We start from the raw sequence: 27,181 nt of genomic DNA, 5'->3' as shown, positions 1-27,181 counted from the left end.
TTTTTTGACATATCAATGAAACTAGTTTCCTCAAATTAGAGATATGATGGAATGAAGTTCAAAAAACCAATAGCATGATTACAAACATGAAAAAACAAAGTCCAGTAAAACCAATTGCACATCTGCGAGGAAAAATAGAGGAAAACTAGATTGAGAAACCAATATCCCATTTGAACAAAAATTGCAAGTGAATATTCACTTCCAACAAAATTTATATTGGCGATTCCCTTTATCTTTATTGTGCAATTAAGAGAATGCCCTAGTCTATTTTTTCTATGCTTGTTAATTGTTCGTTTGGGGGGGTGGGGTGGGGGCGCATATTTTCCAGTTAGGATTTGTTAGAACCTAAAGCTTGAGCTTTGAAATTTGCATAATTAAAGTGTCTCATGGTTTTTCATAGAGGTGAATTCATTTGTACATTCAAAAATACATTTTAAATTATAAAAAACCATAATCTCACAAAAAATGTATCAACCAATTCTAACAAAAAAAAACTCAAAATATAAAAAATTAAAATGTTCCAATTTTTTTAATGTAATTATATAAATTTATGAATAAAATATGAATTGAAGCATCCATTGTTCTTATTTCCAAGTAGACTAAAATTGTACAAGAGAAAACCTTTGTATGTATGAACTTGGATTTTAGTTTCATTGATTAAAAAAATATGCATTTGATGTGAGATTGCTCATAAAAGAGAAGGTTGGAGGATCACTTTTGCCATTGCATTATCATGACCTAGTTTTAATTGGTGAAAATCATATGTCATGCCCTAGTTTTAACAGCAATCTCTTGGGAATAAACAAAAAATAAGAATAAAAAAAGGAAAAAAAAACCATAAAACTCAAAGGAAAGTGTAAAGAAGCAATAAAAATTATCTTAGCCCATCTTTGGAGAATAGAAAGAAGATTTCAAAAGCCTGTGCCAACTATGGGTTGGCGGTAGTGGGGAGGTGGCAGTGAGCATCCAAGTTTGAACATTTCCAAAAATTATCACTTGAACTAGAGAGTTGGATGGTTTTCAATTTTTCCAGTGAAGAATGTGAAATGTCATTTATAGAGACCCAATACGTTACAAATGATTATTTATTATCAAGCTAGAAACATCAATGTAACTTCTTTATCAAAGATTATATAGTTGGATTCTATGTATATTTATGAATAAGAAAACCCCAAAAAAAGAGAATATGGAGTTAACTTAAAGAACTTATCCAACAAGTAGCACACCACTAGAGATTCAAAGCCATTATTTGCTTATGTCGCTATGAGGCTTATCTACATGAACTTAGATGAAATGATTTCAACATATAGAAAGTGCATACAACACAACATATTTAAATGATTGTTATAGATGATGCGATGAGCAAATAAAACTCTTATAAAACTAACCTTTATATCAAAAACCTCCTTTTTACCCTTAATGACCATTTAGATTATAAGATCTTTGTTTTGAAAGTGCATTTTGAATAGTAAAAGGAATCTTTGAAGATACATAGATTGGCATGGAGTCTGACCTTTTTTTTAGTTGATAAACATCAATATTTCCATTTGCTCTTCCATTCTACCAAATAGATGTAGCTTTTAAAAAAGTATAGAATCTTGTAATTTTTTCATGTTTTATAGACTTTCGTTTGTGACCATTATAGCGGATACCATAGTCATTTCACAGGTCTACATTCCACACATCCCTGTACAGCTCCCTTACCATTTCATGTGCTAATGCCATGGTTTCTGCAATCGACCTACCCTTCTTAAGCCCTCCTTCTTAGATAAGCTTTCTTAGATGAATGAGGGAGTCTGAATGTTTCGGGTAGATGAGTCCAGGTAAGGCTTCCTCTCCTAGCTTCTCTTCTCAACTTTCTTAGATAAGCTTCTTAATGAAGTAGCTTATATGAACAAACATGGATCAAGTATAAAAATCCTTTTTCAGTAATAAAGTGTCAGAACACTTCTAGAACCAAAGGACTTGTATAGTTTCACTGGATAACCTTTTAAAGTCTTTCATAAATTCTAGCATGAAAAGGATACTCTTAAAGTTTCAGTGGGTAACCCTTCAAAGTTTTTTATATCTTCAAGTATGAAAAGGATGAGGAATTGTACAACTTCAATGGATAACCCTTTATAGTATTTTGTTATCTTCTAGCATCAATTATATTATTATACTTGTAGGCATTAATGATTTCACCGATGTATATTTATCAATGAAGTCAAGTTGAAGATAAATACCTTTTTCAACATAGATGGATTCAGAAACAAAGTATGAGCATAACTCTCTATGAGAAACATGAATTTTAGTTTTAGAGACATGGATGGCTTCCAAAACAAAGTATGGGAAAAATCCCTTTGTGAAAAATGCTCATTTACAGTTTTAGTAGAGTTGATAATAAGAATACAAAGTCTCATGCATTTTATCAACCCTCAGAGTAAAATCACAATTCATGTCCAAGAACACTTAAATTTCACTAAATTCACATTTCTTGTCTAAGAATACTTTAAACACATTCACTGACTACAGAATCAAATCACATAATGTAGTTCTAGAAGTCATATAATCCAAAGCCTACCAATGTAAAAATGTAAATAGTTCTAAACTCACAGTATCATGTACAAAAAAATGGAGAATTCTATATCATTAAAGTTTAGTACTGCCCAAATCCTTCTGAGCCGATCTGAGAAATTTGTAAGAGGGCTTGATTTGAATATGAATAACCAAGAGGGTTTTTTTATTCTTATTTTTTACCCCAAACATCCAAACTCCATTTAGGGATGGAAATTCCTTTGGGATTCTTAAGGTGAGTTCAATGCATTGAGAATAGAGTATAGGCTTGTTGTGGTAAAACTACTACCGAGTTAAGCAACACAAGGTTGATCTGATTAGGATTGACACGACCAAAGTAGGACCAATGCTATTAAAGACCCTTCCTAATGGAATTATTGACAATTTTTGATACAGATATTATTGGGTTGATCAAGATCCTGTTCACTATTTGATGTAAATAAAATACATTTTATGTGGCTGTGTTAGTAAGATATTGTAGTTCAGTCAACAAGAGAGATGATTAATATTGGGTTTATCTGATATAGATTGGTTTGACTAGAGTAGGAGTAATCTAGTTAAAATTGTGCAACATAAAAAGATGTGGAGGATATTATTATCAATGCCTCATAAGTTGACCTAAATCAAACACATTTTATGTGGTTGTGCTAGGAGCATATTGTTAGATAAGTTTTCAAGGGCATCAAAGAATCTACAATGTGTTGTACCCCTATTTGTGCATTTGGGTCTACAGTCATTCATTCAATTAATATCTTCCCCCCTTTGTTTATATAGTCAATACAACCCTCTGATTTTTTGGAGTGAAGAACTGAGATTCATGTGTTTTCACGATCTTAGAGCTCTATGCCATGTTTTCAGTCAATTCTGAAGGTTTCAATTGACATAAGTCTTTGGACTGAGTGGCATCCAGAAAATGGGTAAAATGGGTGCTTGGCTTGTAGCTTCTCAAGCCATATATCAGTAATGGTGTACCGTGTCTTAGGTAGACTAGTGAATTTTATAGAATAAATCCAAGGTTCAACTAGGTTGGTTCTATGAAACTATAGTTTTATGGGATCCGAGTTGCTCCATTTTAATATTTTTTTATCAGGAATGCATAATCAAATCATATCCACTGAATGCAGAATTTAAACACATTCACTGACTGCAGAATCAAACCACAGAATGTAATTTTACAAGTCATATAATGCCAAGCCTGCTAATGTAAAAATGTAAACAATTCTAAACTTAGAATATAATGTACATAAAAATGGACAGCAATATATACCCATAGTACCTCTGTCTCTATAAAAGGCAACCTGGTTTTTCTTTCAACTTAAAAATATATTCCATATATGTTGCGATAGGATCATAAAAACCAGATTCTATCTATTGCTCCAGCTCATTAACATATGCTCTTGGCTGGAGATTGTCCCATCCTCACTGTAAATCATAACATCCTTCAATCCAACCATCCAAGGGCAGCCTTATCTTTTCCTCTTTGGGAGGAGGGAGAGTTTCCAAGAACTGTTTAGGGTCTTGGAATTCATGTGATTTAATTTGAACATCCAATAATTCAATTTCATTTTCCAATCTTTCAACCACTAAGCCAAAAAAACAATATTTATTCTCAGGTGTGAGTCGGCTGGATGTTCAAAAATTCTAATCAATCTGAAATTTTGCTATCTCATCCCTTAAAATCAATAACATTTCACTAGATAACGACTTTGCCACATACCTTGTCATCGGTGATTACCATCAATGTTCTAAAAACTAGATTCTTTGGCACTGAAGTCGAAGCTCAGGATCTTGAACATTGGAGTCATCAGGTAGATGATTTCAGCCTTCATATGTGTCTGGCTGTTCTCCACCATCAGCAATCAAATTTGCAACTTGAATGATCTTTCCTAGAGAAGATCTATCACCTCTTCCTCAGTATGGTTGGCACTGTGTTAGGCTGAAGGGAGGCAATCCTAGGATAACCACAAACCAAGCTTAACCTGGTAGCTAGCCCTACCAGGTCGGGAGAGGGCTCTCTCCTTGTCAATCTTAGTTGAGATGACTGAATTAAATATGGATTTTAGGCTAGGTATAGTAGCTCTAGGTTCTTTTTGGATTTGTTTGGGTCAAAACAACAAGAGAAAGGATGATTTGGATGATGGAATTGATGCCAGTTTTTGTCGGCAAACCTGGGGAAAATTAAGTGCCATGTTCAACCAAGTGAAGATTGTAAATGTGAGAAGTATAAGGGAGAAATATCGCTGCCCTGCAAGAATCAGACAGAGGATGAATCTGTAACAACAACTTTAGATGAAAGAGAATCACGACAACCATTACAACTAACAGCAAAATCATCACGAAAGGAGCATCATTACGAATGAATTCCTAACATATCACTTAGATAATGTTGTAACAAGGCAAAAAAAACATAATATGTAAATGGATTACAAAAAAAACATATTAACATTAGCACCGTGATGAATCCCAGATCCAAAGGGCAAAAGACTGCTTTATTAAAATGATATTCAGGAAAAATTTTACACAAAGCCAAGAAAGCCTCTCTATTGCCAAAATCGAACCTCTATCATTTAAAAATAATCCTATATATAATATTACATATTAATTATTGATTCCTAAACATAGGAATCAAAATAACTAAAAACATAAAAAACAAAAAAACAAAAACAAACAAAAACCTAAATATGTTTTTATGCGGTCAAAATACCTAAATTAAATTATAACAAAATAACTAATTAAATCTCAAAAATAAAAAAGGAACAATTAATTGCTGCCACAAGTCGAATTACCAAAATCCGTTGTGGAACATCGCTGGAAATCAGGGATAATTTGGGATGATGATCAAATCACCCTCCACCTGCACTCTGTAGATGCCTTGGGTTCCTGAAATATTTTCCATTTGTTCGTTGAATACTTTGAATACTGCCACCTTGCACCTGCACGAATTTTGGAGTTTGGTTGATATTATGCTTCAAAACTTTGCTACCTCCCTCTCGGTTGTTGATTTAAAAATGTAGCCATTTATGACCAATCTGGAATTACTTGACTTAAATTGCCACTTATGCGTTTATCTTCACCCTTGAGAAGCTCTGGCACTTGAGATTTCACCCGGTGGATCATGAAGCCTTTTTGCATTTCTCACATGAACACCAATATGGCCAGTGTAACAATTTCTCTCATTGAAAACTGTATGGCATATTTGAGATTCCTATTTACCATTTCTTATAACTACACCATCCACAATTGACAAATAAATGCTTGTTTTCTTCACCTTCTGGGTGCGCTGATCAGTCAAATGTGTCATGAAATTACTTCTATTACCGAAGTCTGATGTATTTGAAGCAATAACACAATTATCCTTTCTTGAATTATCTTCAACCTTACCCACTGTCATATTTGAAGATGTTTGCTGCTGTTCATTATTAAGTAAGGCAATGTCATTCAAATGGGTAGTTTGTCGTTTAAGACATTCTCCACTATCGTTGACTAGGCTTGTTGAGTTGCTAGATGGTTCTTGAACAAGTCCAACACCCAAGCAATACATACTCCTTGAAAGCATATATGCAATGCAAATAGTGCTTCACTGTAGAAAGAGAGAGTCTTGGAAACCGATGCCCTCCTTCTAGGACTGGATCAATCTTTACAAAAGGCCATCCTAGATTCTCAGTTGCTTGACATTCTTCCATGCTGTCTCCAATAACACAAAACTGAACACCTGGTCCTTCGAAATGTTTTTTGATCCATAGAAAACACTGCAACTTCCCCACGTCCCATGAACTGTACACATTTTCACGTGTGATAAAACCATCTAGTTGGAAAAGCAAGTGTTTGACTAAGCTTGGTATTAGCATCCCAGATGTGACCAAAACATTCACATTCTGTGAAGGAGTCTAATCCTCAGTTATACCTTCACTGCTTTCTGCATTGGCAGCACCTTGTCTAGAAACAGAGTCTTTTTCAAACACTCCTCTAAAAATTCCCACCCTACAGAAAGCCATCCATTAGTGTACGCATCAGTGACATCATATAGATCTTTCCAGACCTTAATTTGCTCGTCATCAAGTAATCTATGCAGCCCTTATTGCCTATAGAACGGAGCTGATAGGCAAGTTTTCTTTTGTTTGCATTATCACAAGGTTGAGCTAATCCATCGTTGTTGAAATCATAATTCGATAGATCCATGCCATCATCATATTCATTCCGAGTATCCAAATGTGGCTCATTAAAGTTTTCAACCATTCTTCTCTACAAAAATATGTTATTGGGATTGATTTCCTAAAAAAAAATTGATATAAAACCTAAGGCCATCAACACCATGATCTCGACATAACAATCCTTTACTTTCAACTGTAAGAAAATACTCCTTTGCGAGTGCTGGTGCAACACCCAAGGTTCTAGCCGCTTCACTTGCACCAACTCCTGTCTGTAAGGCTTCAGTTTTTACAACAAGATCTTTTATTCTGGCAAAAACCTCATCATCATTCTTGGCTTTAGATTGAATAACCATAACTCTACTATCGAACTATCTAAACATTAATGGTACATCTATTTTCTTCCAGTGGCACAAGCTTGCAGTAAATCTTCTGGAGAAATTAGTTCTATTCCTCGAGCACGGTTAAACATACAATATACATCAATTAGGGCAATCATGCCTCAAGCCCTTTCTAGTGGTATCTGGACAAAATCTGCCAACTTTGAAAACTATTACTCAATCACACCTGACGAGACAACTGTTGATGATAAAGAGCACCGGCACTCTCTTTTGTGACTGGTGATGCAATGCCAACACTGAGAAGCCAATCTTGCATCTCTTGACATCCTCGACAGTGATAGTCTTCCTTTGTTCCTTTTGGCACCGGTCATTTGCTTCGCTAGTGATGAAACTGATAACTTCTGAAACACATTCCTGTATTGTTTCCTTTGCATCATCAGAAATTTTTGCATGTGTTGGGAGGACTTTTCTCATGATCCTGATGACATTTGAAATAGGCATAAACCTATCCTATTCTCTTACAGCACAATTTTCTCTATCTCCATCCTCGGAGGTGTTGTTATCCTGGCTAGTTGGGCTTGTATCTTCAGTCATTGAAGCTTCAACAGTGTTCAGTTCATGAAGATTATCTCTTGCAGAAGTGAAGGCAGTTAAGTCAGTGATTTAGGACCATTCTTAAGGAATTCCATCAGCTACAGTAGCATCAATCCTATTAACTGTGATTAATTTTGTGCCTCGCTTTCTCCATGAGAATAACCAACAAAATAATGCCATCACCACTTAAACTCTGAACATCTTCTTCAATGGACTTGTTCTCCACTTCTATTGTACAACCAAACCCAGTCCCACTTTCACCCTGCAATATCACTGTCAGCAATGTACAGTGTCATCTGCACAGGATATCTTTTTCAATCAAAGCAGAGAAACGAGCTCGCCATATGTTGAGATGAAGATTAGCAGCATGATAAAAAGCCTTCAAATGCTATGTTCTCTCCTTCTCGATCACAGTCCAAACACAAAACCATCCACTGACATATCCTAGCTTCTTCTGGATCATTCAATATCTGAACTGCTACACGAGAGGATTTTTGAGTCAATCACTCATTTGGTCATATCTTTTGATCCGGGAGCCAGTTTTTGGAGTGTAATATATTGTTGGAAAGCTCTTTCCAAGCTACTCTTGATGAACAAACTTATGAAAAGTTTTATGCTGATTAATATGTGCAAAAAATCTGACAAAACCAGACATAGTAAGAGCTCGTGTTGATCCTTGGTGACAGGTTGACTTAAAACAGAAAACTCACACAACTTCATTAATCTCTTTGCTCAATTACATCACACTTATATAGGAAATAACACAAACTAATTCCTAACCACTCATAACTAATTCTGTTCAACCACCTACAACTAATTCAGTTCAACCACTCATAACTAACTATTTCTGCATTATTCTCACATCCTCCCTTAATGGAGAAATGGATTTTCTACAATACCTAACTGACTTCTAAAAACTTCAAATTTGATTTTACCAAGGGCTTAGTAAATATATCAGCCACATTATCCTTGGTGTTACAAAATATCAATCCAATTTCATTTGACTCAATTTTCTCACGTACAAAGTGGTACTGTAACTCAACGTGTTTTGTTCTAGCATGGTAAACTGGATTATGTGCTAATTTGATAGCACTCTGATTATCACAATTGATACATGTTGCACCACTTTGCACTTCTTCAAGATCTGCAAGAATTCTCCGCAACCAAATAGCTTCACAGGTGGCATTGGTCAAAGCTTTGTACTCTGATTCTGTTGATGATAAAGAAACAGTTGGCTGTTTCTTACTACTCCAAGATACGACCCCTGATCCAATATGAAATGCATAGCCAGAGGTAGATTGTCTGTCATCTGGATTTCCTGCCCAATCTGAATCAGAAAAACCTGTCAGTGCAACATCAGATACATCAGTATACATAATACCAAGATTCATTGTTCCCTTTAAGTATCGGAGAACTTTCTTTGCAGCAATCAGTGATTTCCTGAAGGCTTAGCCATGAATTGACTAAGGATACTGACTGAGTATGCAATGTCTGGTCTGGTAGTGTGAGATAGTTCAAACTTCCCACTAACTGACGATATAATGTTCCATCTTCCTCTTTCGATCCATCTTCTTTGTACAACTTTGCATTCTATTCTAAGGGAGTTGACATAGCTTTGCAATCTGTCATATTGAACTTTTAAAGAATCTCCTTTGTATATTTGCTTTGAGTGATCAAAGTTTTTTACCAGGTTCTCTCCATACCTCAATTCCTAAGAAGTAATGCATTTCACCCAAATCTTTCATTTCAAATTCCTGTGACAACTGAACTTTAATTTCTTCAATTAACTTGTGAGCACTGCCTGATATAATGAGATCATCCACATACAAAGATATTAAAGCAACATTTCCTTTTTCATCTTTCTTAAAATACAAGTTAGGATCATTTTTGCTTTTCACAAATCCATTCTGAAGAAAGAAGGTATCAATCTTTACATACCATGATCTTGGTGCCTGTTTCAAACCATACAATGCCTTTCTTAACCTGCAAACCAGATGCTCCTGTCCCTGTTTGACAACCCTTCAGGTTGAACCAAATAAATTTCTTCCTTTAAATCACCATTTAGAAAAGCAGATTTGACATCCAATTGATGTATATTTCCAATTATGTTTTGTGGCTAAGGCAATCAGTAATCTAATTGTATTCAACTTAGCTATTGGTGCAAAAGTGTCTTCATAATCAATTCCCTCCTGTTGAGCATATCCTTTTGCTACTAATCTTACCTTAAATTTATCAATTGTACCATTTGCTTTAAATTTTGTTTTGTACAACCATTTGCTTCCAATTGGAACTTTATTTTCAGGAAGTTCCACTAATTCCCATGTTTGATTTTTCATAATAGAAGCATACTCATCATTCATAGCATTAATCCATGGTTCATGTTGTTTAGCCTGCTCATAATCAATTGGTTCTTCAACATTCATTATATTAGACATTAAGGCATAGTCTCTATACCTTTCAGGAAGCCGAGTCTGTCGGGATGACCTTCTTGGTGTGGGTGTTCCATCCATGAATCGTTGGCTTTGAGGTGTATCACCTCCTTGTGATGACTCACTGCTGCTAGATGTGCTCATACTGCTGCTATCATCCTGATCCTGTACCTGTACCTGGACCTGTTCCTGTTCCTGCTTAATCAAAGTATCAAGCTTGAGATGTGCATCATTAGAAATATGCCATGTATCATTCTTTGTGTTACTTTTATCAGTCTGCTCATGAAACAATACATCACGACTTGCAAATAGTTTATGGGAACTTGGATCAAACAATTTATAGGCTTTCTGATCCGTACAATATCCAATGAAAACACACTTGATGGACTTGGCATCAAGTTTGCTTCTGTTAGCCTTAGGAATATGAGCAAAAGCAGTACATCCAAAGACTTTGAAATGACTCACATCAGGTTTATAACCATAAAGAACCTCAAAAGGAGTTTGAAAAACTAATTTCTTAGTGGGACATCGATTCTTCAGATAAACAGCAGTGTTAATGGCTTCTGCCCAGAAACCATTAGAGATGTTCTTACCTTGCAGCATACTACGAGCAGATTCCACCAAGTTCTATTCCATCGCTCAGCAACACCATTTTGCTGAGGGGTATGTGGCACTGTGAACTGTTGTTGAATTCCATTAGATTTACAATAGGTGTTAAATGCTTTGATTTATATTCACCCCCTTGATCATATCTGAGTATTTTGATGCACTTTCCTATTTGTTTTTCAACCATATTTCGAAACTCTTTAAAATACTCAAATATGTCACTTTTCCTTCTAATGAAATAGACCCAGGTATATCTAGATCTATCATCAATAAAAATAACAAAGTATGAAGCACCACCAAGAGACCTAGTTTGCATAGGTCCACATACATCAGTGTGAATTAATTCAAGTATATCATACTTTCGTTTCTCAGTATGAATAGGAAACTCTTCTCTATGCTGCTTACCAAGTGCACAAGCTTCACATGGTAAATGTTCACACTTCATAACAGGAAGACCTTCAACCATTGATTTCCTTTGTAACAACGATAAATCATTGTAATTTAGGTGCCCATACCTGTGATGCCATAATTCTGCTGTCGATGTCTCTTGAGATGTCAATGCAACATGGCGCTTGACTGTCACATCCAATCTGTACAATCCTCCAACCCTGGTACCTGTAGAAACAACCTTGTAGTGGTCCTGAACATCTTTCACTATACACCCCAATTTACCAAATTCTACTTTTAAATGATTATCAGTGATAGTGGAAACAGATAGCAAATTCTTTTTGAGAGCAGGTACATACATCACATTATGAATCTGTCGCAGTTGTCCATTAGGTAAGTACACATTTATTATGCCATAGCCTTGAACTTTAAGTGACCTATCATCTCCTAGGTAAATGTGTGTACCATCAGATTTCTCATAATATTTATCATACCATTCTTTATGACAAGTCATGTGTGCCGAGGCACCAGAATCTATAAACCAAGCATTCTCATCATCAGTTTCAGCAGACAATGCAACATCAGAAAGAAATAACTTAAGATTTTTAAATCCATCATTCACTGAGGTGTCTCTGTTTATGTAATTTCCATTATGCCTGCTATGTCTTTGATTTGATTCATTATTCTTTCTCCTATAGCAATCTTTAGCCAGATGTCCAGGTTTTCCACAATAATGACATTCAATGTTCCTTTTAACATAAGAATCAGGAGGTTCCATACCTTTCTGCTTTGCTTGAAAACGACCTCTGTTTCTGTCCCATGGTCCCCTCGGAATGGTCTTTGGCCTTTTGCAGTCAAAGCCAAATCAGAACCATTTGACTCCAGTTCAAAAGTTTTCATGCGCTCTTCTTCTTGAAGAAGAATTCCAGCCAATTCTTCAAATGTAGGAGGTGTCGGTCTAGCTGAGAGAGCTGAAATAAAGACTTTATAGTCTGGGACTAACCCCTTAAAGTAACAGTTACCAAGTCTGTACTAGAAACCTTTTCACCAATATCACCAAGCTTATCACTAAAGTCTTTAATTCGGGAAACAAAGTTGCTAATGCTTTCATTGGTATCCATTTTGATAGATAGCAGCTTTGTTTTTAAAAATAAAATACGGTTTGCATTAGTAGTCTCATACAAACCTTTGAGAGTGTCCCATGTCACCTTCGAAGTTTCACAGTCCCGAATGTGAGGAATAATATTGTCCTTCACTGACATGCGTAGCAGCACCCTTGCTTTCATTTCACGCTTCTCCCAATCTTGAGTATTAGTAGGAGGTTGAGGCTTGGTCTCGTCACCTTTGACAATCGGCAGAGATTGTATGCCTCCAGTACTGTTATGATCTTAAATTTCCAATTGACATAATTTTCTCCATCAAGTCTTGAAGACTCATTTAAATATGAATCTGCAAGGGGATTAGCCATCTCTCCACCAATGACCAAATTCAAACAAAAAATCGCAAGCTTCTTAAAGTTGGTAAACTGGTTAATAAATAAAACTCTACAAATTACAAGAATACCGCAGGCCTCACTGCCTGAGAAATGCTACCGCAGGCCTCACTGCCTGAGAAATGCTTCAATAGAATACCAAAGAAACTAGCTTTCTAACGTCAAGGGTCAAGAAGCGGAGATAGGAATTATAACAAAACAAAGAAAACCGGGCCGACTGAAAAAAAATATGACCACGGCAGTATAAACGGCGGAAGCTTGCAAACACACCAGCAAAGTTCTGGCAGCACGATCCACGCAGAGTTCTGGACAGGGCGACGGTTACGGTTCTCGACAGCACACAGCACCAGCAACGGTTCTCGACAGCACACCAACGACTGCTCACGATCCTCACTGTCTCGCTTCACGGTTCTTGACAGCACACCAGGCGACGATTCTTGACAGCACACGCACTTGGAGCGGTCTTCAATTGGCAGTGTTCAATACAGTTAAGGCAACATCACACAGTCTCACTAGTCGGCCTGACTCAGCGGCCTCACACGCATAGCAGCGCACAAGCTCTTTGTTACACGACCTCAACACATATGCACAATCCACTGCTTGCCTGATGCTCTGATACCAACTTAAAACAGAAAACTCACACAACTTCATTAATCTCTTTGCTCAATTACATCACACTTATATAGGAAATAACACAAACTAATTCCTAACCACTCATAACTAATTCTGTTCAACCACCTACAACTAATTCAGTTCAACCACTCATAACTAACTATTTCTGCATTATTCTCATAGGTTGCGAAGACTGGAACTAAAAAAATGGAGATTATATTTATGGATTATAATTACCTTTTTTAAAATTTGAACTTGACCATGACTATGTTGAGGTTGCTATAAAATGGCGACAAAAAGGTGAAATGAGATGGTAAAAGGATAGTAAAAAAGAAACTATTTCAGACTTCAACAGTTATCATCATGATGTTTATTTTTATGAAATAATATTTATTATAGATTATGTATTGGTGAACTTATATCAAACTTTTATATCTGAAATCGCATGCAAAGTGACTTACTTTAAAAAAAATGCAAAGATATTTTTATAAATTACAAATTTTAGTGTGGTTGAAACTATGATTGTAAAATTATGATCAATATTTTTCTATTGCTTAGACAATTCTTTCATATTTAATCTGACTTACTTAGTAAAACATTTCAATACTCACAAGGAAAAAATAATTAAAGGTAAAATAATTTAGTTAGTTCTTAATAAAAAGATTCAAACAATTATGGATGCGAGAACTCTAGAAGTAAACTACACACAAATAATAAATTATTCAAAAATACAATTTAACCAATTGAATATTGGTTTATAAGATTCAATTTATTGTTAAATTTAAAAAACTTAAGTCAAATTTTTTTATAATTAATTTAGATTTAATATAGCTTAAGAAATTATATTTTTATAAAATTTAATTTATTTCTAAAATTATGATATTTTCAAGCAATTTCAATTTAATATTTATAGCAATTCTTACCAATTTAAATTAGAAGGTTCTCTCTCTAAAGATGAGGATCAAGAAATGTAAAATAAGGCTTGTGAAGTTACTTGTAGTTGGGGATTTTCTCTATTGGAAGTTCTCCCTTAAAGAGGCAAGTGGACAATTTTCTAGTAATAAAGATATAACATTTTGGTGTTATTTTGGTTCTTTATTTGCTATTGTATGGGTTTAATTTAACTCTTTTTAATAAATATGAGTTAAATGATACAAAATTGATATTATATTAGATTTAAACTTTTGACAAATAATATATTTAATTATTTCTTAATGAACAACTCAAAAATTATTATTTTTTCCACATACTTATCACAATATATTCACTAAAATTCATGTTTCCACGTTTCTCCTATTTAATATTACATCATATTCACAATGATAAAGACATGTCTACTTTTAAAAATTTACTTATAAATACATAAAAATAAATATTTATTTTACATAATCTAAACAAGAAAGAAAAATGCATAGCCATAAAATATTTATTAATTCAAATTTTATTTACAATTACCATTGAAAATAAAAGTCAAAACTTTTCCATTATCTATGAAGAAAAAATTAAAACCTCTAATGCATCCATGTATGCCCATTTGTTTCTCTTATGGTCCATAAAAAGATGTAATCAACATTTTATACATGCATAAGGCCTTCTAATTTACATAATGTTGCAATAACTGTAATTTAAATATAGTAAACATCACTTTACCTCTCATGTCAAGAATTTAATCTTACATATTAATACACAATTTTTTCGTTGTTAAAGTCCTCATAGAGTTATCGCTACATGATGATTTATATTGATTTTGAACTAAACAAGAAGAAAAACCATGTGACGTGATTAATAAACCAATAAGTATCTAAATTGAGACTAGATCTTCAATGTTATTTCTAAATTCACTATTTTCTTCTCATTTTTCTATTTGAGAAGGATTGTAACCTTGAATACTTAGTTTTAAGAGTAAAAATGTTTCAACTACAAAAAAGCATGTAAAAAGGTTTGTGAATCTTACCAATTATATTATAACATGCCAACAAGACGAATAAAAAAATAATATAATTAGTGAAATAATGAAAACAAAAGCATACAACAATAGTATAAATAATGAAATAACACAAGTACATATCACTCTCCATTGTTATCTCCTTGATTATCTTCCTTGCTTGGCATGATAACTGTGTTGTTTTCGAAAATATGTTTCGATCTAAGGTTGTGTCTTAATATGAACCACCAATCCTTATCCAACACATATTCTGGGTAAAAAAAACCTGGTTGCAGTGTTTTGGGAAAACATAAGACTCCCTAGCTTCATGCCACATATTTCTAGAGTTGATATATATCAACCCACTATCACAATCTTCTTTTACATTATTCTGATCAAAGGTGTCCCACCACTTGCAACTAAAAATAACACATTGGAATGAAGGGAATTCCACTTGAATGATCTCGTGTATATTTCCAACATAACCTAACATTCATTGCATTAGGTTTTGATCACGATGGCTAGCATGACTAGATTAGTCGAACTTGACTTCCACTCCACAGTCTTGTGTCATGCATCCATCATCGACATCCTTCATGCAAAAATAATGTCCATATGCCCACATAGATGGGAACAAATGCACCTATAAAAAAAATGAAAAAATCACAGTGTCATGTATCTGATAACCGGAACATAATTAAAAAAATACTATATATATATGTGTGTGTGTGTGTGTAAAAATTCAAAAGTGCAGTATGAGATTAAAATTTTACATAAAGAGATTATAATTATTGAATTGCTACACCCAATCCCTATGTTTAGTGTATCCTTTTCAGCGCACAGGTAATGACCAAATTCACTATATTTCTCTCTAACTTGATCAACAACCCAACTGTTAGGGCATGTCATAGGCATATTTTATTTTAAATGATCAGGATAAGGCACACTTCTACCATTCAATCTTTTGAATTCTTTCTTTCCACTATCCCATTTCCTCCTGTTTTGTTTGTACAATACAACCCACTATTATGTTGCTTCCATATTGTAAAGAATGAATTTTTTTATGGCTTCAATTTTTGAATTCGCAGATGAAATCAAACCAACGTGTATATATATATATATATATATATATATATATATATATATATATATATATATATATATATATATATATATATGCATTAATATGAATTTCAGTGTAAATAGTTATTTTATAGTAATTTGACAAATGATAAGCCTGCACTTACTCTTTATCATGTACCTCTTTCCATTTGTTTCGAGAATCTCTCATTATCTTATGTCTTCATCCCTTTCGTCATCCCAAATCGCTGCACCTGGTGTGTTTTTTATCTAATTGATGTACTCATTAGCATAATAGAAAGACCCATACGATATATACCCCTCTGCCACGAACCCCCGGGGTTTTTCCCTTTGTCAAACAAAACCTTTCAATTTCTTGATGTACCTCTCTAAGAAGAACATCCAACAACAAGAAACCACCCCAACCAAGTCAACCTCATCTACTAGGTGAATTAGAATATGAAACTGCAAGTCCATGAAACTCGTCGACAATTCCTTCTCAAACATACAAACAATCTCAACTATCTCTTGATGCCACCGTGGAATGCTAGCCATATGAATCTCCTTTGATGTGACCCAACGTAAAAATGTAGGTAATTTATATATGGCATGTCGTAGGTCTTGGGGGAATCCATGGTTCATGCACCCATGTACAAGCAGAGGATAATGACATTGCACAGTAAATAGTACATTATACAAAAAATAATTATAAAATATCCCATTACATAAAAATAAAAATAAAAATAAAAAATCATGTTTTTGACATACGTACTCTTAGAAGGTTCAAATGGTCATGCGATTTCAACCCCGACAAATGGTATTCCACAGTGAAGCATCATCATAGTGAAGACCCATATAAAGAAGTCACCCTCACACTTATTATAACTTCATTTTTCAAAGAAAGATCATCTTTCTTTAAAATCCATGAGACATCACCTTCTTTGAAATACTGAGAGGGACAAACATATCCTCTAGTTTCTTGTATTGGCCTATGTTTCTTTTTAGTTTTTGAAGAAATAAGATCTCTCCTAACAACCAATGTGTCACTTTATTTCGATGATATGTGCCTCCATAAAGAAGATGAAACATTTTTAAACATATGCATGTGATCTAGTAAGTGGGCAATCTTAAGATGTTCCCAATATGGGAGCTCATGAAAGATAGATTTCCTTTTCATCCCAATGGGAAATTTCTCAACATAGTTGTCGAAGAATTATGTATCATCAAACATAGGCTCCCCATTTGAATCGAACATTTCGGAAAAGTCCTTCTCGTTCTCTCTCTCATATTCTCTAAGCCATTTAGTTGGTGTCATTATTGCATACCTTTGCGTTCTCTCTGGTTCTCTCTGGTTTAACATTGAAATTGTATGTTTCTCTTATGTAAGGGTTTTCTTCTGTGAGGAATACCTAGAGAATTCATACACTAGATTTCATAGGTGGTTGTACCACCTAGCCTTCAAAGAAGGTCCACAACATTTACATCCACAATACCCTTTTTTTATAAGACCTACAAAATTATTGTATATAGGTCAGAACATTAGTGACCATGAAGATAATAAAAAAAATCAGCAAATTAAATTAATATGCAAAATAATATTGTTACGTATATAAAAAAATCAATAAAAAAGTAATTTACCAGAGAAAACTCCTAATCCTAGATAGTCATGTATGGTGTAAGCACATATTCCATACAACATAAAACTCCTATCTATTGCGATGGGTCTTGATACATCGTACACATGTATCCCTTTCCATAATTCCTTCAATTCATCTACCAATGGTTGTAAATAAACATCCATATTCTTCACTTGTCAACAACCATAGGAGGATATTGTTATTGATCACTACTACAGGCCAAACAAAATAGCTGGTGTTTTGGAGGGAATATGGGTTGACGTCATCCATGGCTATGCTAAGTCGTAAACTTCATACTCCATCCTTGAATTTTTCAGGTCATGTATCCTCTATATTTTTCATGGTTATTGAATATGTTGAGATTCACACAACCCCCTAACTCACTTCTGTGTGAGGCATGCCATCCTTGCAACATAGCTAATTCTTTGTAGCGAAAGAGTTTTTGAATCCTTGGGACTATAGGCATGTGCCTCAATATCTTATGAGGAGGACCATGTGATTTACCCGTTTTTTTTTAATTATGGTACCTCTCATGCCCAAATTTTGGACATAACTCTTTGTATGCATATTTTGCTCTCTATAGAATACAATCATTCGGACATGCATGATATGATATATACTCAACACCCAACATTTTCAACAACTACTTTGCCTCTTCGTGGCTACCCAACAAGGCATTATCACTTAGAAGAACCTTAACTTTGAATAGCATGTACTTGGTGGGGAATATAATTGTACAATATCAATATTTAATGTTCGAAAAATCAACCATTTTTAATGTTGATTGTGTTACATGATTTCTTAAAATATAAGGGACTTGATCGATCATGCAGGTGAATTATCTCAATATTTCCAAGAAACGTGCATTCAACATGTAAAACTTTGCTTTCAAGTTGTACAACAACATCATTGTCCCCAGCTGAGTAAACTTTGACTTATCGCTAGGTCCAAAGAGAGGGGTGGTGGAAGTAGATTTTAGGATTTCGAATAACGTATCAGTGATATGAGCATCATCCCCTAACTCATCATTCTGGAATGCATCTAAAAACATTGCATCCATGGAATTCATATCCCATAAGTAATCATCCATACCAACCTCTATTTGATTACCTCCATTGCCGACTTGTGTTGAAGAACTACTATTGTTGTATTCATTTCTAATTGGTGAATATGGACATAGTGGGAATTGAATAGGTGTTTGATTCAACCATTCTTTGTATGCTTCCTCTTCGACTCTTGCTCTTAATGAAACTTTATCTTGAATTGATGTTGTAGTGGGATGCATTGGAAGATGGTAGTTGGGCCGCTCATTATCACTAGAATACTAATTTCAAAAGATGTTGAACATCATTAGTACAATATCAATGATATTATTAAGCACGTTAATGCAATTGGTTTGTTGAAATTACATTATACCAAACAATTATTATCATTATTGATCCAATATTATGGCTAGAAGATGTCATGTACCAATTAGCGGGGTGAAGAGGTTGTCCATTTTCATCTACCAATTGTTTGCAATATGCTTCTCTTGATAAGAGCTTCTGACTTTTTTGAAATGGAGGAATATTTTCTACATCTCAACTTGATTCTGAATTAGGATGGATACATTTTTATTCAAATTGACATGGATTGCAAAAAAATTCAATTAGATAATCGAAATATAAATCAAATCTGAACTTACTGGAGATGGAAAGGGAGAACTCCGTGAAGGACTTTAATCAACAATATGGAATGAGCTGGATTTGAAGAATTGGCCATTTGATATTATTGAGATTTTTTCCTTGCATTTGAGAAAAATCATAAATAAAATTTTGTGTGCACATCTAAAATTAATCTCGAAAACCATATAACCACAATCTGAATTTCAATATAGTTTTCAAACCATTTTTCAAGAATAAGGTGATTTTAAGTGGAAAATGCATACTATGAACTATTTTAATTCATGTGGATGCGTCCTATAGGATAATTTGAGATTAATATGTCATTTTATGTGAAAATAAAATTTCAGATAGCTTTTAAACCCTACCAATGCGCTTATCAGAACAAATTGCATCAGTGCATTTAAATAATACTAATAACACGGCATTCAAATAATACCCACACCCGTTTCCCGCATTCTGGGAATATATATATATCAATGCTCTTGTACAAAAACACACCGATGTGTTTCAAAACAAAACAACACTAGTACACACATGTTTCATATTTTAGAAAATAAAAACGAATCCAACCATCTCGGTGCTCTTATAACAATTATAGCAATGATGCTTTTAAATACAGACCACATTATTGTGTTAAAAAAATTAATCGCACCGTTTCGCGATTTCAAAAATAAAAAATAAAAAAGAATTGTATCATGTCAGTGCACTGAAAAAATTTGGTACCTTGGCAATGTTAGTGTGCTTTTCTTATAAACGCATCGGTGCGCTTAACTATCGAATGAACTGATGTTCGGATAAATTGAAGAAATAAAAAGTGTGACATTTTTTTTCTTTTTTCTTTTTTAATTCAAAAATGAGTGGCAATTGATTTTTTGAAATCTAATTTCATAAAGTCCTTTAAATAGTAAAAAGTTATTCACTATTTCATTATTTTTCCCAAAATTTCAAGGGAGTGATTTGCAAGAGAGACATACGAGGAGCACTGTGCAACAACATAATACTTTGGAGTAGTAGAACTATTTAGAAGATTAGAAGCTGAAAGGTATGGTGATTCACTCAAAACTATGCATAGTAAAAAAAAAAAAATTATTGTTTATTTTACTAATAAAAAAATTTACAATTTCTGTTAGGGTTTAATTAAAAGAGAGATCATTTGTAAGAGAGACATATTGGGAGCATCATGGAGCATCAAAAATTTTGGAACCACAGAAAGATCAGAATTTGAAAGGTATGATGATTCACTCAAAACCCTAGATAACAAAAAATTTAAATTTTACTATTAAATTGTTTTACAAATTTTGTTAGTTTTATTCACAATTAAAAAAAAAAAAAAAAAAACAAACAAACAAACCTGTATAATAAAAAATTACGATTGATTTTAATTTTTTTACGATCTCTGTTCCTATTTAAATTTAATTAAAATTCAAAAAATAAAAATAATTACCTTAAACCCTTGCTTCTTCCTGCAAAATTTCACCTTAGGGTTTAACTTCCTCTGCCACTTCACAATTAGGGTTTTCCATTTTAGGCATTTAAGATTTAATGGGTTTGTGTACTTACTATATATAGGGTGTTTAACATGTAAAGTAAGGGAATCACTTCTTGAATTAGACCCAAACCCTGTCGACCTTGTCTTTTATTTTTAACGGATATATGTTCCGCAGTGCCCCCTATGTAATATAACACACTGGTGCACCATGTGTAATACAATGCATTGGTACATTATAACATTGTTGGTTCTGTCTAGTTTGTTCATCGTCACTCCCAGTGTAATATAATGCATTTGCGCGCCTCTACCAAATAGCACAATTAAATCATTGTGGTGTGTTTATCATTACAAATCGCACCATCATAATTTAAAATTATTTAAAAATAATAATTTCTCCTGCCACTACTGAACAATTAAACATTCAGTGCTTTTAATGGAATAAACGCACCAGTGTGTTTATTCAAATAAATGCATCGGTTACCAAAGCTCTTTTTGACTGAAAATTATTTGATTTATTTACAAAATATAGTTAATGGATTTTATATTGAATGGTACATGTTGTATATTGATAAAAAATGTTTGATAAGGTGTCAAGTAACAAAAACATTGATCAACACAATGATAGCACATTGAAAAAAGCATAGAAGGAAAGTTCTTTGTAAATTCTTTATAGATTAATATGTTTGAACTATATGTAAGTTTAACTAATATGTATTGGTTAGTGTGTGTCATACAGAGCCACAAAATGAAGAAGGTCGATAAGATTATTCTTAATGTAAGTGCAGAAGAGCATAAAAGTTTGATAGAATAATTGCAGAAGGATGAATCAGGTGAATGAAAAAATACTATTCAATATGAGTTTTGTTTTTTGAATGTTCATTAATAATTATACTTAAGAATATTTGATAGCACGTTTCAAACAATCTATTAATTCATATATGTTTAATGTTCTACAGGGAGAAACAACGAAGGAAAATATCAATGTCGTTCTAAGAAAAGAAAAATTATAAAACATGTAAATGACGATGAATTGGTCCTTAGCTCATCTGGAGTGGTGTTGAAGGTTAATTAAAGGAGGGGATTTTTTTTACAAAACTATGAGGGATCTAGTGGAACAAACATATAGACGTACTTTCCACTTACAATACAAAAATCAATCCAATGATTCTAAGAACCAAATTATATCTAAACTACAAGAAGCATTTCTAGAGAAATGGTCAATGAGACATGTCAGACTTGCAATAACAAAAACATACAACAACAAAAAATAATCATTCAAAAGGTAATATTCCTAATTAAAATGGTTTTCTAGAATTATATGCATATATTACTACAAATCATTCATTTATTAATATCAATTTTGTTATATTTAATTTTCATATATCAATATAAAAATAGTTTATTACTTTTTTCAAGAAGATTATGAAAATCCCAAATGATCAACAAGTTGATATGTGAAACATGCCAATAGGAATGTCCAAAAAAATGTACAAGGAGATGGTCAAAGAAATAGACATAATTGCATCACAAGAGGAGTCATCTCAACAACAGCGTGCCTCAAATCTATATAATCATGATTGACTTTGTACATATAAAAAAATAATTTAGCATTAAATATTAATTTTCAAGTATTTTCTTGCCAAAAAAAAAAATATGGAACACATTTAGCACATAAAACAAGATGACAAGGAAGAAAATGGTTGATTTCAAAGTTTGTGAGTAATTGTTAATATTTCCTTATAACAACTCAATATTTCATTTTTGTATATTTTAAGTTGTTTTACAAAGAAGAGCCAATGGAAGAATTGATTGACATTGGGTTAAATATGGGTTGTGATTATATGTTGATATATCAAAAATTAATTGTGGAATTTGTAATTATCTATGTTGTTTTACCTCTATGAGTTTATAATTAATTTAAAAAAAGGGGGTCCTTTATATTAAATCTATGATTTTATAATGGTGTCTAAAACTTGCAAGAAACAAAGTATGGAACTATGCCAGCAGAGGACTTGTTGTAATAAGGCATGAGACTTGGTTTTGAAACCATGTGCAAAGTTTATGAGTCACTTCTTGCTATGATACATTGTTGTTCGATTTACATTGATGTATATTATTTATTTCAATTTTCATTATTCTCACCAATGTAGGTACACTCATTGCACTTTATTTTTATGTTTGCAAATGGAACAAGATCATGAAAACAAAAACAATCGATGCAATCAAAAAAAATTCCTCCAAATAACCCAAGTCGTGGAAGTAGCTCAAGTACTAACAACAGTTCCAACAAAGAATGATGATCTAATTGGATATCAATGCAACCTATGGTATTTTTTTAGATATTTGTCTGTGAAAATCAGATATTTTGTTTAATGTAATGGACATAGTGCCCCAATTGAAAGACAAGGGGTTACCAATAACAATCCCAGTTTGCATGACAAAGAGCCTCTTATTGATATATAATAAAATATATTTTAATTTATTCTATTGTGTTATCCAATGTCGTTGTGAAATGTTACACCACTGATTAAATGTATGGATGATTAAATATTATAATGAAGAGATGTGAAATCTGATAATATAACAAATTAATCCAAACATAATATACAAATGTGCTAATCAAATTTTAATTTATATGAATATTGTTATAAGATATATGTCAAATTTTCGATGAATAACTTATTTTTAAAATTACAATAATTGCATTTTCATAGGTCGATGTTTCCAAAAAAGAGAAAATCTTATACAAATAACTGGTGTGTCCATAACATAAAAATGCATTCATGTGTTATGTTATATAAAAACACTATGACAACATATTTTTGCATGATCAGTTCCTTTTTGGAAAATGACAAAAGTCGGGTGTTTATTTCTTCAAGCACTGGTATTGTTTGCAATTAACACACCGGTATATTGTAATTCTTAATGCACCAGTGATTTCATAGAACTAACACCCTGGTCCTACAAAATATTATTTTCAGCCCCGATTCATTATCAAAACTAACATCACCAGTCCTTTTATATAATAAATGCATTGGTGCGTTTATACAAACAATACACATTAGCGCAACAAGTTTAAACAAAATCGTGAGAACTGCAATTATTTTTTGCGTGCCTCAGTGTTATTCCTTACAAGAACACCCTAGGGATTATTATTTTATATTAGCATCAGTGCAATATATATTACACACTGGTGTTCTTTGCATTCAATGCCTCATTGTGTTTATATATGTAGTGCACCAGTCGTACTTGTTCAATGAAGTGCACTGTAAAAAAAACTTCTGCTAAAACCTTCGTCCACCCATTTTTTTCAGTTGTGAGTAAGTTCCATTATAATCTCCACTAAAACATTCACTATCACAAATGGATGTTTTAGCGGGTGTTGTTTTTACAATTTTTGCCAATTTTATAACACTAAAAAGCTTCGATATAACCTTCGCTAGAAGGTATTTTCCTTGTAGTCAAATTCTGTAAAAAAACACCCAAAAGCACAACATATATACAATACATTGACTATGACATTCAAAATTAAAAAATATTGAAGGTCCTAGCTCTCCATAAATATTTGAATTCGCTTTTGTCCCGCAAGGTACCATTTTTCCATGTGCCACTGCAACTTGTATATCAAGAGACTCCATAGTTTTGCCAACTTCCACTTTTTCTAGTTCATCATCAAGCACACCAACAAAAGGGGGCTCCATCCTAGTTACTTTGAGTTTTAGAAGAATGAACTTAGCTTCCATTGTGCCCAACTTCTTATCTAGCTTAGTATGTAGCCATTCACAATGCTTTCCCAACAACTGGAACCTTGCATCATTTTCTTTCTCCACCATTTCCAAACATCTATTGGATATTTCCATCATTCCAAAGATAGTATGTGACAATTTATCTACAGAATGGTGCTATCATTCTCAATAATTCTCCTCTACTTGATCCATAAATGTCTCTAGGTCCTTATGTTTCAAACTCTGTCTTACCTACCCACAGTTGAATCTTCTGAGAAAATGGAACTAGAAAACATTCTTGGAAGATAACTCAATATATGTTGGTGAGTCATGAGACTGAATGTTTCGACACCTTAGAGGAGTATTAATATCCAAATCTACCCAAATCCAAAACCCTGAGGGATGATATGATGTCGCCATTGAATTAATGTCTCAGCCTTCGCTGAAGTGAAGAACATTTATAACCACATTGTAGAGGAGTGGAGTTCATATCACTGGCATATTATAGTGTCTTACATCCTAATTAATCCTTTTAGTTTTTCTTTTCCATGTGAAGATTTATCATGAACTCAGACTCTTATTTTTATGACTTCAATAGGAAGATCCTCCACGTGATGTTGATTGTACAAGGAGATATCCAAGTGTGATGTGCTCAGGGCCATCATCACCTCTTATGGAAATGCCTTCAAGATAATTAAAACAACCATTTTTCCATAACTAAGGGTTAAGTTGGCCAAATAATTCATGAATTATTAATTGAGGGGCCAGGGAAAAAGAGCTTAGACTATGGTTTGTTTCCAATATTCCTTGCGTTAATCTAGCTCCTAGATTGGCAAGATTGTTTGCCTTCCCATTCAATTACTTGTATATGTGGAAAAATGAAATCTCCTCTAATTTATTCAACATCCAAGCGATCCTTTTCAAGATTGAAATATTACAAATTACTTCCTTTGTCTTTATTTTGGAAACTTGTCTTATAATAATCATTGAGTCACCTAAAACCATAATTTTCTTTATGCCTTTACTGGTGGCCAACTCCAGTCCTTTCCAAAGAGCCAAAAAATAAGCCTAGTTATTTATTAGAGTACCCAACCGCCAGGCAAAACTTATTTCATTTTTTTCATCAAGGAAATAGATCACACATCCCGCTCTTGTCACCCCTGGGTTTCCCTTTGATGCCCCATCAAAAAATAATGTAGATAACACTTGGCTTCTCTTCCAGTTATGGAACTCATCCAAATCAATTCTTAAGCATGATACTGAACTTGATTTAAGCCGATTTATGAAGCTAACAACATGATTTGTTGACTCAGGGATTTTTATCCAAATTATTTTCTCTGGTGTTAAGTCTTGTATATCTAAAGCTTTGAATCCTCTAGTTGAAATTGTTTCAGAAAGTAAACTTTGGGCTCTGACAACAATTCAGAAAGAAGAAGGCTACTCTTCTTTAAAGATTGCATTATTCCTCGCTACAGAAATAGACTAGCACAGGAATTTGGGAAGGGACGCACATATCCTCTTTACTAGAGGAGAGTGAATTTGAGATCATGGGATTCTGTTTTTCCATAAGACAAACATTTCCTACCAATTGCCCATAATGAAATCCACATAATGCACTTTCCAAAAAATTGTTTTCAAAACATCCAACGAAAAGGGACACTCTTGGAACAAATGAGAAATTGTTTCCTCTGTTGATTTGCATAAAACACACCTCATCGATCCTTGAATACTCCTATGCTTGAGGTTCTAGGCAGTGAGTATTTTTCCATGTACCATCATCCAACATAAATTATTTACTTTAGGAAGCACATCCTTGTGCCAAATCTTTTTCAAAATTTTCACAAGAGCTAGGTGAGGAAGCTTACATAGCAACAATTTGTACCCCTCCTTGACTATATATTGTTGAGTTTTACTTGAAAACCGAAAACATGGATGCTTGGAATATTTATCAATGGGAGTGAGACCTTTTAGAGAGAAAATCAACAAGTCCCATTGGCGAATTAAGTTTTCAGGGACACTGAGGCAGGCCCAACCTTTCCATAGGCTCCCCCAACAAGATTTAAACATAGTGTTATATACCTTTGGTTCGCCTATCAGTGCACCAAGTTTTGAGAGCATCCTCTATATTATTCCCATCCCAAGCATTTTTCAAACCTGTCATTCCTTCCACCCAATTCCAAACTTGATTTTTATATTGGGAAAAAAATAAGATGTGAGTTAGTTATGCTCTTGTTTGCAAAGATAACACAATCTCGATCCCATGAAATTTCTCTTTTGTAATATACCCTAGGTTAAAGCTTTGTTATTCAAGAGAATCCACATTTGGATTTTTCCGAGAACTTGAATTTCCAAACTCGTTTCCATCATTAACCATGGAGGTTATATCTTCCCTCAAAAAGTAAAGCTTTGTATCCAATGTTTGGAGCATAGTTCTTTGTTGGATTTAATGACTTGATAGCCTAATTATTATCATCTCTTAGTATCACACAACATAATT

The 27,181-nt window shown here is 33.6% G+C and overlaps 2 pseudogenes; both read right to left on the bottom strand.

The window, feature by feature from the left end:
* Positions 1-6,056: 6,056 nt before the first annotated feature.
* Positions 6,057-6,792, bottom strand: LOC149263290 (protein phosphatase EYA pseudogene; annotated as a pseudogene).
* A 6-nt stretch (positions 6,793-6,798) lies between these two features.
* The window catches only part of LOC149263289 (vacuolar protein sorting-associated protein 36-like), a 32,909-nt pseudogene continuing 12,526 nt past the window's right edge, over positions 6,799-27,181 (bottom strand).

The sequence above is a fragment of the Pinus tabuliformis genome, chromosome 6 (genome assembly GCF_031772625.1).
Source record: "Pinus tabuliformis cultivar Carrire ecotype Pingquan chromosome 6, CPIR1, whole genome shotgun sequence".
Classification (NCBI taxonomy): domain Eukaryota; kingdom Viridiplantae; phylum Streptophyta; class Pinopsida; order Pinales; family Pinaceae; genus Pinus; species Pinus tabuliformis.
This window is presented reverse-complemented; position numbering and strand designations above follow the sequence as displayed.